The following is a 16,025-nucleotide window of genomic DNA, read 5'->3' on the forward strand; positions in this document are numbered from 1 at the left end:
GTTTAACCTTCTATTTCATGAGAAAGATCCCTGGTGTAGGTAAAGTACAATGGACATATGACAAATTGGTGGTGGTGCAGATCAAGGAAGCCTTATAAGGATTAGGAGATTCTCAAGCACATAAAGCTATCTTGTGGGGTTACTTCAAATCCTTCCAAGGCATGATGGAAATCAGGGAAAGGATCTTGAAGGAGATGGTAGAAAAGTATGAGGACTCTATATGCTTCATGGTGGAAATTGACCAATTCCTAATGGAAGTCGTTGAACCAAGGATAGTGTGGATCATGCACATTGGGTATGAAGTTGATGCGAATACTCTTGATTCATATGCACAACATCTTTTAAGTAATCTGGTGGATGAAAAGGAAGAAAGATTTGGGACTTACAAGGAAAAAACTTTAAGTCTGCACTCCTAATTCACCAAGATTAGAATGTAGAGGAGAGTGAGGAAATAAGTAGAGCAACTTGTTGAAGACATGGGAATTACAAAGGAAGCAATCCGCAAGGCTAGAGATCAGAACATCTTGAAAGAGGAGGATATGGTCAAACCCAAGAAGGATAAATTGACCTTTAATCCTCCTAAGCCAAGACAAACCAAGTCAGCACCTTCTTCTAGTGCTAAAAAATCTATCCCTCCACCAAAGCCTCAAACCAAATCATCCAGTGGAGCAATGAAAAGGAAGCCCAAAAGAGTCTATGTGGCAGCCAATGCAGAAGAAGAGAGAGAATCTGATGAAGAAGTGAGAGAAGTTAATAAGACTGTGTTAGTCCCAACCGGTGTTGAAAGGGGAGGGGTGAATCAACACTAGACTGGTTTGTTCTAGATTCCTTAATAAAAAATTCTATTCAAACTTAACACTTATTAGTATAAGTAGCATTAATAAGAAACATGGACACATAAAATCAAACACACATGACTACCAAGATTTATCACATGGAAATCCAAATGGGAGAAAACCACGGTGTGAGTAGAAACTCACAAAATCTGTACTCTTTTGGAGCATGCCCGATGAGGAGCCATCCCTATTAGGAGATCACAAAGACATTGTTAGGTGCCACCCAGTTAAGGGATTTTCTTTAAGGCCTATTAGAACCTTTACCTTGTTAGAGGTAGCCTTGTTAAAGGACTTAGGATCATCAATTAAGATGTCACCCCATTAAGGGATTTTACAAAGGGACTTGTTAAAGTCCACCTGGTTAGGGGATTTTACTGTTGTAGTTATTAGAAAACAACAAAGAGAATGATTAGCTATAATAGATACTCTTTGGTTTAACCACCGGTTACACTTGCTTTTCACTCTACTGGTTCTTTACATTATACTTGCTCTGCATTACTTCTCTGCTCTTCACACTATCTGAGATCTGCACACTCTCTTCACCACTCTGCTATTCACGTAGCAGTTCTTCCCTCTTCTCACCTTGCTAGATCGCCTCTCTTCAAAATTGCACTTTGCAATTTTTACGATCAATCTTTTTTTTTTTCGCCAAAAACCTTTATATCATATTTTGCCAACACATACCCATTGATTCGTCAATGATTTTACACATAACACTTGGTAGATTTGAAATTCAAATCTTTCCAAATCTTCTCGCACTCTCTCTGCGCACTCTCCATCAATCTCGCCAACAAATCATCCTTATCTTCCTCTGCAACTCATAATTTCACCAACCTTTGGGTCGTGTTCTGTCTTTTTAATGCAAACCATAAAATCTGCACAAATCTCACCTTAACTAGTTGTTAACTGCTCTAGACTTCACTAGCCATTTGTTTGATGATATCTCACCATGACTGACTCAACTTTGATCATCGCATCCAACTTACTGGTCATTGCTCCAATATTCTCAGTGGATAGCATTCTTCAACTTGTATCACCGGTTCACCAATGTAACTCTTCATATTTTGTCATCGGTCACTGATAGACTGATCACCTGTCTGTCTAGAGTGTTCCAGTCGTGCATAAGACTACTAAACTACAATCTTAGTTACCTCTTGTGACCGCATCATCATTTCATCTTCTAGTTTTAAGAAATTAATCTCAACACCTATTGGGTGCTTGACTGACTGATCAACTACTCTATTTATTCTTCAACCGATTAGTCTTCTACCAACATACTACTTAAGTGTGTCAATAGTTTATATTTAGGAAGCACTGAATTCTCCATATTGTTTGCAGCCATGAGTTAACCATTGGGATTTACTGCACCTCCTTTCCTATGAGCTTGACCATATTCACCAATAATGGTTAGTCATCAATGACAATACTAACTGATGAACCGGTTGTGCCAACACCATTAGTTATGCCAACAATCTCCCCCTTTGGCATTGATGGCAACAGTTCAAACTTCTCTTTTAGTAACCAGTCACTTATGCTTCTGATGTATCGATCAGCTGCTCTATTTGAATTTCCCCCTCTCACCGGCTTCCATTCATGTCACATCCGACTTCATCTCCTTTCATTTTCTATCTAACTTCACTCCCCCTTTGATAGCAATGCCAAAGGTGTAGTCTAGACATCCTATTTCATATACTACAATAACTACTCCCCCTAACATGATTAGTCCATAATCATAAATCCAAATACATAAATGTTTTTAGGAAAATCATATTGGATTGATGTTGTTCCAATCTTCACTCACCTTAGAAAATGTAGGGGAATTACCCCTAGCTTACCTCTGAGATACTCAAAATTATCCTTAGGTAATGGCTTGGTGAATATGTCTGCAACCTGTTCCTTGGTTGGCACATATTCCAGTCTAACTTATTTTTCATGTACTTGTTCCCTAAGATAATGATATTTTATTGCAATATGTTTGGTTTTAGAGTGCATTAATGGGTTTTTGGATATGTTAATGGCGCTTGTATTGGCACAATGTATCACCATTGGTTCAATCACCTTTTCTTGGATACCTTCCAAGATCTACTTAATCCATACTACCTGTGTACAGTTGATTGCTACAATGACATACTCTACTTCAGTTGTGGATTAAGAGATACAATTATGTTTCCTATTTGTCCATGACACAATCCTATCTCTAAGAAAGAATGCACCTCCACTAGTGCTCTTTTTGTCACCAATGTTCCCTGCCCAATTTGTATCAGTGAAGACACTTAAGTTAAAATTTCCCTTATGTGGATACCAAAGACCATACTCATCAGTCCACTTAAGGTATCTGAATATCCTCTTAACTGCCACCATATGAGTCTCTTTTGGATTTGCAACAAATCTAGCAACCAAGCCAACTTCTTGTGCTATATCCGGTCTACTGTGCACTATATACTGCAACTTACTGATCATGGATCAATATAGTGTCTCATTCACTTCATTAGCCTCATCATCTTTGGAAAGATTGCAACCTATAACCATCGGAGTTCCAATAGGTTTGGAATCTTCCATTCCAAAGGTCTTCAATATTTCCCTTATATATTTGGTCTGGCTAATGAATATACCATTCTTTATCTGAGAAACTTACACACTAATGAATAATTTTATTTCACCTATCATGGACATTTCAAATTCTTTCTTCATTTCTTCTGCAAAACCTTTGCTAATTTCATCATCTCCTCCAAAGATGAGGTCATCTACAAAAATCTTTGTAATCAGATGTTTTCCTTCTTTTCCATTCTTCAAATACAGGTTATTGTTGTCACTAATTCTCATCAATCCTATACTTATCAGGTATGAGTGCAGTCTCTCATACCAAGATCTTGGTGCTTGTTTTAGCCCATACAGAGCCTTTTTCAGCTTACATACCATATATCTTTCATCTTCTAAAGAAAACCCTTCTAGTTGCTCAATGTACACTTCTTCCTCTAGAACACCATTCAAGAATGTCGATTTGACATCCATTTGCTAGACCTTAAACTTCTTGTAAGCAGCATATGCAAGCAAGATTCTGACCCCTTCTAGTCTGGCAACCAGTGCAAAGGTCTCTCCATAATCCAAACCTTCTTCCTGTGCATACCCTTTGCAGACTAACCTTGCTTTGTTTCTTACTACTTGACCGGTTTCATCCATTTTGTTTTTGAACACCCACTTGGTTCTTATCACATTTTTTTTTGCGGTTTGGGCACAAGGGTCCAGGTTTCATTTTTCTCAATCTACTCTAGTTCTCTATCCATAGCCTTGATCCAATCTTCATCTTTCAAAGCCTCCTTTGTTGTTTTGGCATCAATTTTAGAGAGAAGACATGTACTCTCCCTTGCTTTTCTTCTAGTCAATACTCTCGCATTCTTGTCACCAATAATATTGTTAGCAAAATGATTGATTATGACATACCTTGGTGGTTTCAGTTCATTTCTTGGAGCTTCTTCTACCAGTTGTGCAAGTTATACTTCACATACTTCCTCATTTGCAACTACACTAGGATTCTCTACAGCAAGTTTGACCGATACAGTGTAATCAAATTCATGATAGTCCTCTGGTTCACTCTTGTCGTCCTGTTCATTTTTCTCAAAGAACTCATCTACTCTGACATTTGCACTTTCCACAATCTTACCGGTCCTTTTGTTCAAACACTGGTATGATTTACTCTTTGTGGAGTAACTTAAGAAGATTCCTTCATCACTCTTAGGATCAAAATTTCCAGAGTACTCATCCCTCTTGATGTAGCACCTACCTCCAAATACCTTGAAGTAAGTCACATTGGGTGAGTATCCACACCATAATTCATAGGGAGTCTTTTTTGTCCCCTTCTTAACTTGTATCTGGTTCAAGGCATACACAACAGTACTCACTTCTTCTCTCCAAAAGACATGTGTAATATCCTTCTGAATCATTAGAGGGACTTGCACAATCAATTAGAGTTTTGTTTCTTCTTTCAAAAACCCCATTTTGTTGAGGTGTTTTGGGTGCAGACATCTGCCTCATAATCCCCTATTCTTCACATTAATTTATTAGCTCTTGAGAGGTGAACTCTCCTTCTCTATCTGATCTCAAACATTTTAGACTCTTACTAGTTCCTCTCTCCACTCAAGCCTTGAAGACCTTGAACATGTGAAAGGCTTCAAATTTTTCTTTCAATAATACAGCCCACATAATTCTTGAGAAATCATCTACAAACAACATGAAGTACTGGTACCCATAGAAATTCTTAGTCCTCACAAAACCACACAAATCTGTATGCACTAAGTCTAGCACATTCTCAGATGAATAAGATTTTCCGTTGAAACTAGATCTGATCAAATTTCCTAACTGGCAATATTTACACATAGCATTCTCAGGTTTCATAATGTCAGGCATACCTCTGACAGACTTCATTTTACTAACCTTTTCCATGATATCAAATTTAACATGACACAATATTTTGTGCAACAGCCAACTATCTTCTACCTTTTCCATTACGCAAATTCCTACAATGGTGTCTAGGTAGAACATATTACCTTTAGTTTGTTTACTGGCAGCAATTAGACCTCCTGATTTATCACTTATTTTTCATATTCCTTCATTAAACTCCAATTGGTAACCCTTATTGTTAAGTTATGCAACACTTAACAGAGTATACTTTAGCCCTTCTACCCAGTAAACATATTCACAGTTGGTTTTATTATTTAGGGAAATAGATCCCTTACCTTTTACCGCAAAGGGAGTATCATTACTGAATCTCACCAGTCATGTGGTGAGTGAAACCACTATCAATTATATAGTCTCCACACCGATTTGAACCAGAAATTAGTGCCATATGACTTTCCTCTGTGCTATCTTCCTTTACCACTAAAAATGAAATCCTTTCTCCATTAGATCCTTCTAATTCTTCATTGGTAACTCCTTCTACAACATAGCCCTCCTATTTTTAGGACATCTGGATGCAATACAACCTATTTTATTGCATAAGAAACACTTCAGGGGTAGTTTACCTATGTACTTCCCTTTTCCTCTTGGCAGCCTTCTTGCTATTAGAGCTTCAAGCTCATCTTGTTCATGTTCTTCAGATAACAAGTTGTCATGTTCATGAGAATGACCAGTTATTGCAGTAGAACTATTTCTAGTTTATTTTCTTCTCATTGTTGGTGCAAGTGTCATGGAAGATTTGAAGGCAACATGAATCTTAGGCATACTATTATCATAGTTGCTCAGTTCAAAGGTAGTCAAATTACTAATTAAGAAGTCAAGTGTAACATTAACTATTCCCAAAGATCCGAGTTCCTGAATTGCAAAAACCCTTATGGCATATTGTGGTAGCAAGGTTCTCAGGATTTTTCTGACCACATCATCTTCCTCAAGTTTTCCTCCAGCATTTTTGATGAAATTTACCACATCCTTTATTCTTTTGTTGTACTGTTCTATATTCTCTCCCTCTTGCATCCTTGTCTCATCAAATTTGCCTCTCCAACTGTCCACCTTAGCCTTTGTACATGAGGATCTCCTCCATAAATAGTCTTCATCTTATTCCACATCTCATAAGCTATTTTCAAATCTTGAATCTCAGCATACTTGTTATCAGATAGAGTACTAGCAATCACCTCCATAGTTGTGATGTTATTGTGATATTTTTCCAAGATCAAGGGCATAATTAAAAGTATAAAAGAGAGACAAAAGAATGACAAGAATAAACTGTATTCTCATCAATATACAAATGATCAATTGGATTCACTAATACAATGAATATGGGTGTGCTTATATAGGCAAGGCCATATGGATGTACGAGCACACAATCATGACATGTGGCTCAATGAGAAACAATGGTAGGTAATACTAGGGGTAGGTAGGAGAAATAATATAATATTCCACAAGAGGTGGATGACCCACCGAAAGTGGAGTGTAACATCAAAATAAGACCACAAAAGGTGGAATTTCTCCTACAAGCTATATCCCTATGTGCACACTTCCCTTAGTGTCTCAAATCCAAACTATGAAGAGATGCATTATCCTAAGTTAACTTAAGTAAAGTGTAATAATATCCATGATGAATATTTATTTACACGAACACCCCCCCTTAAGTGAAACTTAGGGGAATGAATACTGAAGCCAACAATGCAAGATGGGTCCCGGCTACTAGGCCATGATAGGTACCCATGTACAATATGCAAATGCAAGAAAAACTATGCAATGCAATCTCTCACAAACAGAGAAAGGGAGAAAACCCAGGGGGAAAAAACTCTCCCCCAAAAGAGAGATGAATGTACAAAAGACTCTCAAAGAAGAAGGACAAAACCTCAAAGAGGAAAAAGTCTCCCCCCCATAAGAGAGGAAGGAGAAGTCAAGTGACCCCCCTAATGAGACATCCCGCACCCCCAAGAGAGCTCACAACTGCTGGAACTTACTCTCAATGAAAGGTTTGGTAAAGATGTCAACAACCTGCTCCATTGTAGGACAATACTACAAATCAATGACCTGCTCCTAAATCAACTCTCAGATATAGTGCATATGGATCTAAATGTGTTTGGTCCACTGGTGCTGGACCGAGTTCTTTGAGATAGCAATAGAACTCTGATTGTTGTTGTTAGGTCCCAGAGACAACTAAGAGGGGGGGTGAATCAGTTGTCTAATAAATTCAAACCAAAAACTTATTAACCAACTTAATGCTTAATACCAGTAAACCAGTTAAGTATGCTGGTAGACAGTGTTAATAGTAAATTGCTATACCGGTAAGGATTAGTGCATGAAACATAAACATAAAGTCATCCACAACACATGACACCAATATTTGTACGTGGAAACCCTGTAAGGGGAAAAACCACGGTGGGAAACCTTACCCACAATCAAATGATACTACTGCAGATAGTAAGTGTACATAAATGGGGTCTACACATGCAAAAAGGCCAATAGCCTAGAGCTCAGTGCTCAATCACAAAATGGGAGTCACACTGACTACAGTTGGATGGTTAAATCCAATAAGAATGTACTACACAAAATAGCATCTTCATATGCTGGATTCAGTACTGGTGTAATGCTGATATGCTTTTACAAAAACCTAACTTCACATTCAAATTATGTCTTCATGTATATCCCTGCTTGATCTTGCATATACCTTCACTCAATTCTTTTTCGCATTCCACACTTGATCTTACAAATAAGATCTTACGTTTATAACATACCCTAAGACCAATTTTAGTAGGTCGGCTCTACAAGATATTATAATAAAACATTTTTATAAACAATATAATATCCGATGCAATAATGGATTGAACATGTCGGCTTAACGCATTTACAACAATAATAAATCATCTCCATAGCGTGCCATGCTGATCTGGAAAAGATAAACCTGCCGGTGTAACCCTAGATAACCTAGACCTATTTGTCGGTAAAAGCAAATATGCAAATATGAATATACCAATGATTAATTCTTCAAAAAAAAGTGTCCACATGATGTCTTCGACATTATCAAGTGTCTTCCATATCATCTCAGGCACCGGTGTACCATATACCAGTAACTGTTGCACAGTTTACTTGCTTGCCGGTGAATGTTGATGGATCTTCAAAGTAGGTGTTGACATCAATGACAAAACAATACCAAAATACCAACAGTCGCAATGTATAACTGTAAGTTGTGGAGTGGTGAACCCAAACTCTGTGAGAATCTGTTGAAGCCAAATGGTCTTAGTCACTGCGTTAACAACTGCTCGATACTTAGCCTCGATCGAAGAAAGAGCAATAGCATGCTGCTTCTTGCTCTGCCAAGAAATGGGGCCTGAACCAAGGTGAAAACTATAAATTGAAGTAGACTTAAAATCATCAAGATCACCAACCCAATTAGAGTCTGTGTAACCAACCAAGTGAAGTCCTATGCCTATTGCATAGTGAATCCCATAGTGATGTGTACCATGGATGTAATGAAGGATGTGTTTGGCAACTTTCCAATGAAGCTCATGTGGTTCCTGCATGAAATGAGAAATCATGCCAACCGCAAATGAAATATCAGGGCATGTGTGAGTCAAGTAGATGAGACTACCCACAAGCTGACGATACAATGTGGCATCAACTGGTGGAGAAGAACACTGTGCCTCAAGCTTGACTCCTGAAAGAAAGGGAGTCGGGGCAAGCTTACAATAAGCCATATGAAAGCGTGCAAGTAGATAAAGAGCATACTTGGTCTATGATAGTGTAATCCCAGAAGATGACTGTGAAATCTCTATCCCGAGAAAGTAGTGCAAAAGACCCAAGTCAGTCATAGAAAATCTGTCATGTAAAGCAGATTTGACACTGCCAATGATGGATGCAGTGCTCCCTGTAATGATCAAATCATTAACATAGAGCATAAGTATCAAGTGAGAGTCATCCTGTCATAGAATCTAGACATTCGGATTGGAATGACACCTGGTGAACCCTGCTAAGAGAAGAAAGGAATCCATCTTGGCATACCAAGCCCTGGGGGCCTACTTAAGGCCATAGAGAGATTTCCTTAGTCTACAAACCAAGGAAGTATCCTGGATGAAACCCTATGGCTGCTCCATCTAAATCTCCTCATGAAGATCCCCATGAAAAAAAGCACTCTTCACATCCATCTGATGTACAACCCAACCATGAGCTGTAGCAATAGCAAGTGTTAAGCGAATGGAGTTCATCTTGGCTACGGGCGCAAAGGTCTCAGTATAGTCAACACCTGGAACCTAAGAGAAACCTTTCGTAACAAGCGGATCCTTATACATATCCACACTACCATCCGCTGCAAACTTGGTTTGATAGATCCACTTACATCGAACCATCTTTCTCCCCTTAGGGAGATGGACTAAATCCCATGTGTTGTTCCTCATCAAGGAACTATATGCTGGCAAATGCACACTCCAATGAGAAATTGTAGGTGATTGAAGGTATTGTAATTGATGACAACCTTACAATCATGTGATACTGGCAGGAAGACACATGCACCGACACCCAAAACGAAGATTACCAGAACCATGGCCGACAGGAAATTTGTATAAATATATTTTGTAATTAATTGTAAAATCTTTTGTAAGCTAACATGGTGGATTGTAATATGAATCATATATGTATGAGATCATTGTAGATCATTTAAAGAAGAAATATAATGCAAAGTATGAAAGGAATATAGCAGACCTAATGTGCAAATTATTAGGATAAGGGTTTATGTATATTGTAGAGTTTAAACTAGTACTGAATCTAGCATAGCAGATGCTGATCTGAAGCAGTAGAAGACATTAGATTTGTATAATCTAATTTTTGTAAGTCAGTGTGACTTCCTTTGTAACTGAGTAGTGAGCTCTAGGCACTTGGCCTTCCTGCATGTGCAAGCATGTGCAGGCCCCTATTGTAAATAGTAATATTCCCATATTAGCCAGTAAGTGAATATTGTGAGTCACAAATCCCACCGAGGTTTTTCCCACATTGGGTTTCCTCATTAAAATATTGTGTTATGGTGTGCTTTTCATGTTGTGGATGTTGTTCTTATTTTCTGCATTATTTTTGGTTTACCGGTACACAGTTTTAATATGCTTTTCATGTTATAAGTTAAGAAAATTAGTATATCAGTCAGATACTAATTCACCCCCCCCTCTCAGTATCTTTGGGAATCCTAACAATTGGTATCAGAGCTTGGTCCTCTATTTTCAAAAGCCTAACAACTTGAGGAAGATATTGACACCGGTAGAGAAGGAAAACTTGAGAAAGCAATTGGAAACAACTCTTTCAGACTATGATGATGAAAAAAGTAAAGAATATCAAACTTGAAGATGATCTGAAGGTTGCTCAAGATATTATTCGAGGACTTCAAGAAAATTTCATTATAGCAAGGAATAAAAGAAGAGAACTTTGTGAGAAGATGCAGAATGAGGAAGATGAAAAGGAAACTCTTAATGATCTGGTGAACCAACTGAGACAAGATAACTGTACAATGAAGAATGAGATGCAAGATATGACTATGAGATTTTGTAAAAAAATTGAAGATAGAAAGAAGAATGAAGATGATTTGGCTAGAAGACTAAATGATGTTGGAAATGAAAACACAAGACTCAGTCATGAAAATGATATGTTGAAGACAGACTTGATGCATACACAAAATGACAGAACTGAACTCACGAGACAAAAAAGAATCTTGGAGAATAAACTAACTGTGCAAATCAACATAAGGAGAAATTCAAGAAAGGTTCAGAAGAATTTGTTGACATGCTAAAGAATTAGAAACCTAATGGTGAGACAAATGGCCTTGGCTTTGAAGTTGGTGAAAGCTTTAATATTGAAAACAATCATGATCATAGCAAACCGGTAAGAAAACGTAATGCTTACAAATTTAATGGGAAATGCTTTAACTGTAACAAGTATGATCATAGAGAAAATTAGTGTAGATCTAGAAATTATCATAACACTAATACACCCACCGGTTAATGTTCTAAATGCAACAAGTTGGTCATAATTCAAAAAATTATAGAATGAATGTAAGATGTTATGTTTGTGGAAGATTTGGACACCTATCTAATAAATGTCGAACACATACTCACATAGGGTATAGGAAAGCTATTTAGATAAACAATGTGACTTGTTATGCTTGTAACAAGATTGGACATATTGCAAAATTTTGTAGAAGTAAGGCATCACCTACAAATAAGAAGGGTCCTAGTTTGAAAGGTAAAGAAAAGGTTGAAGAGGTAAAACAAGAATTCTCAAAACAATGGATCAAAAAGTCAGATCAGAACATTGATGAGAATACTCCTCCACCGGTAGAACAGAGCAACACTCCAACGGTAGGAGACTCTTCATCTAATTGAAGGAAAATACTTTGGGGGTTTAGCAACAAATTGAAAAACATGCTATTATACCCTTGGTTGATGGTGAAAAGTTGAAATACTTCTTTACCGGAAGATAAGTTAAGTTGTGACTTAACCGGCAAGCATTAAATGTGGTAGTTGGAGAAAATAACATTATAAAGCAAGTGTTTTGGCTCTTTTTTAATCACCAAGCATTCAAATCTTCGAGAACACGAAAATTCCTGAGCGAAGGCATCCTTAGAGAAAAAGAGAAGCAGCTCATCCAAGCACTCATCCCTAAGGCAGATTGAGGTATTTATAAACATGGCATTCTCCTTTCTTCCTGAATTTATAGCAAATGCTACTGTAATTGAGGTTATCAAGTGCCCTAAACCTGTATTCAAGCTTGTTCCCGAAATAGTAGTATATGCTAAAGATCCTAGAATATACATACATTTTCATATAGAGGAATTAGGAGATGATGAAATCAAGAAAATGTATAGAGCTGTGATTTGTGATGAAAATGGCAATATCAAACCGGAACACAAGGTAGTAGAAACCCTAGGTTTTCTGGATTTTTTTAGCATTCCTGATTTTCCTAAAGATGTGATAAGAATAGTCCTAAGCAGAGTCCATGGTGAATTCTTTTGGTTGGATTCAATTCATAAGATCACCAAAGAAGCCATTAAAGTAGTAACAGGGTTACCTTCCACGAGTAGAAGACCCGACAAAACTAAAAGAGTCTCAAATGACACAGTGATGGATCTAACCGACACAACATTTAACAAAAGGTCTCTAAGGATAAATGATGTGAAGGACATTAATGTTAGATTTATAAGTATGATCTTAGGTTACAAAGATACACATGCAAATAGGTTGAACTCAGTATCTAGCCTATGTATTAAAAGTGCATATGACATGGTTAATGATAATGCTAGAATAGATGTGTGTGAATGGCTCAAAGATGAATTGATAGACAATCTGAAAAAGATCAAAGGAGATAAGAAAGAAACTTTTAGATTTGAAAATTTGCTTATATGTTTAATGTTGTACATTACTAAGCAAGTACCCAGTGTTAGTAGAAAAGATTTTGGCTTTGATATACCAGTAGGAAAGCAACTATTGGATCTATTAAACAACATGGGAGAAGATAGAGAGAAAAACATAAACGAACATTTTCAAGCACTGAAGGCTCGAATAAAGACAAGAATAAGACTGTCACATGCAATTGTAGATAAATATGATAAGGAAATATGCTTTGTAATTAAAAAGGATGAAATATGGATGGAGGAAGTTGTCCCTAGGAATATCTGGGTAACTAAAATGGGATATGAAACAGATGATAACATTATTGAAACTTATGCAAATTCCCTCCTTGAAGCACCAAAAGAACCCCCTGAGAAAGTCTTTGGTAGTGTTGAAACGATAGAAAGTGGTATTCAGTCTAGGAAAAGAGTCAAGAAAGTTGAACAAACAGTAAGGAAAGACACTAGACAAGCAAAAGCACTTAAGGAAGATGTATTGAATAAAACTGGTATCAAAGAAAGTGAGTTGGAAGGACTTCAACCGGAAACTCATCTTTCATTGGTTGCAACTTCCTCTGAGAGTGATATGCCGATGGTATTTAAAAGGGTAGAAAGGAAAAGAAAACCCTCACCGGTACCCTCACCCACTCCTAGAAAAACAAGACAAAAGAAACAGGTAGTGAGGCCTCCAGTTAAGAAGTTAACTCCTAAGAAGAAGAAGAAGGTAAAACAAGATATTGCTCCACTAGATAAACTCCTTAGTAAAATAATAGAAGATGGAAAGTTGAAAAACATTAGCAAACTGTACAACACACTTTCTATTGATGACAAAGAAAGCATAGAAAATAGTGTAATTTTACACTTGGATATATACAAGAAATTTTTGATGGAAATTGTTGATGAAATACCCAATGATTTGTATAGAAGACTTGAAGCTAGAAGGGTAGCCATTGTTGAGCTGGACAAGAAGATAAAAATTGAAAAATTACTTGCACTGCATCCAATAAACTCACTTGATGAGATAGACAAATTAATCAGTGAGACTAACCGGACAGTATTTTCAACTGCTCACCGACATGTAGCACTGATGGCAGGAAGAGTGAATGAAATAATAGAAGAAACTGTAGACCAATGGGACGTATTCTTTGTTGAAAAAGAGAAACAAGAAGAGCTACTAAGACCTAAGACCATCAGGGTATACCAAAAGGACAAGGATAAGGGGAAAGGTAAGGTAGGTGGACCTCCAAGCCTAAAGATAACTAATAACTTACCCCCACCTCCTTCGGATACTCCACCGGTAAAAACTACATATAATCAACTGGCTACAGTGAGTATGGAGACTCCTCAAGAGGATACAAATCTTGAGTCCGAAATTTTGTACACTATGAATATAGACACACAAGAAGTAAATGTTGTGGTTGACAAAGAAACCACTGAGGATAAAAGGAAAGATGTGGCTATTGAGCCACTGGTTGCAGATGTTGAGGTTGAGGTCAATGATACTATAAACATAAGCATAGAAAAACCTACTCAAATAGAGCAACCGACAGAAGATACCACTGGTAAAAAAATTAGAAGAACCGATAGATAAAACTGTAAAAAAATCAGGAGAACTAGAAATGGATAGTGCAGAGGTACAAACTGAGAAACTAGAAGTGCATACAGAGACTACAATAGAGAAACTAGAAGTTGAGAGCTCAAAGAAACCTTCTAAGACACAAATGGAGAAACCAGAACTGAAACAGGTTGAGACACAGGTTCAGATCAAGATAGTGCCACCGGCTAAAATTGAAAAGCCTAAATCTTTGCTAATAGAAATGCAAACACAAACTGACCTACCAGAGGTCAAAACAAGCAAGGTTATCACTACAACTGATAGCATGGATATTGTGAAAACAGTTGGGCAGACATCTGGTACTTCAATAACAGAATTCTGGCCTACAAATGTGACAAAGGTCTTACTGGACTCAATAAAGAAAATCATAGAATGTAATGCACAAGCCTATAAGGCTATTGATGACACAATTCCTATTCTCAAATTGGTAGCACCCAAGTGCATTGTGGATAATAAAGATTCTTTAGGTCAACTAGACACATTCTCTAAATTCATCATCGACAACATTTTGACAGTTGATCAAATAAATGAAGACACATTCAAAGAGAGGATGATTAAGGAGAAAGAGAAATTCTTTGAGGAAATAGTGAAGAAGAATAAGGAACAAACAAAAACCTTATTACCGGCACTAGGAGAAACAATTTTGGATTTTAAGAAAATGTACAGGGATATTTGCAAAACCGACATCTTGACACAGGACATAGATTCCGAGATCAGCAAAATACAAACTAAGATTAACAATATTGCTAACAATCTAATAGGCACATCAGATTCATTTTTGGAAATAGAAAAGAAAATTGCAGATCTTGAAGAGAAAATTGAGAAGTTAGAAAAGGATAAAGAAAGAATAAAGGATAAGGCAAAGAGCTTAAAATGTAAATTTGGTCCTAAACTAGATTACCTCATTTCTTTAAGAAAATAAATTTCTTAGGCTCTAGTTCCCGGACTTAAGACACCGAAGGAGCAAATGCACATACTCATCGGTACAATTCAGAGAACACAAGAGGCATTACAGGATAGCAAAAGATTCAGTGACAGTTTAAATTTGGTTTTGGCAGATATTTTCTAGATTGTAACCCACTGGTTACAAAAATCTAGGCAGGAACCACACTCCACCGACAGCGAATGACAACCTTTGCCATTGATGTCAAAGAGGGAGTAGTGCGATGAGAAAAATGATCAGCTGAGGACATCATCAACTCAGGGGGAGCATACATTTTTGGGCACACAGCTTTGGTAAGACAATTTTGGCAGATTCTTTTTGGACATCATTTTGGACACTTTTTTTTTTTTTTCATGAGTGTTGCCATCAATGCCAAAGGGGGAGATTGTTGGAAAATGTACACTCCATTGAGAAATTGTAGGTGATTGAAGGTATTTCCATTGATGGAAACCTTACAATCATGTGATACCAGCAGGTAGACATAGGCACCAGCACCGACAGACTCTACACCAGCATACAAATCACCGATACCCAAAAAGAAGATTACCGACACCATGGCTGATAGGAATTTTGTATAAATGTATTTTGTAATTAATTGTAAAATCTTTTGTAAGCCAACATGGCAGATTGTAATATGACTCATATATGGATGAGATCATTGTAGATCATTTAAAGAAGAAATATAATGTGAAGTATGAAAGGAATATAGTAGATTTAATGTGTGAATTATTAGGATAAGGGTTTATGTATATTGCAGATCTTAAACCAGTACTGAATCTAGCATAGCAGATGTTGATCTAAAGT

Source organism: Cryptomeria japonica, chromosome 2 (assembly GCF_030272615.1).
Source record: "Cryptomeria japonica chromosome 2, Sugi_1.0, whole genome shotgun sequence".
Classification (NCBI taxonomy): domain Eukaryota; kingdom Viridiplantae; phylum Streptophyta; class Pinopsida; order Cupressales; family Cupressaceae; genus Cryptomeria; species Cryptomeria japonica.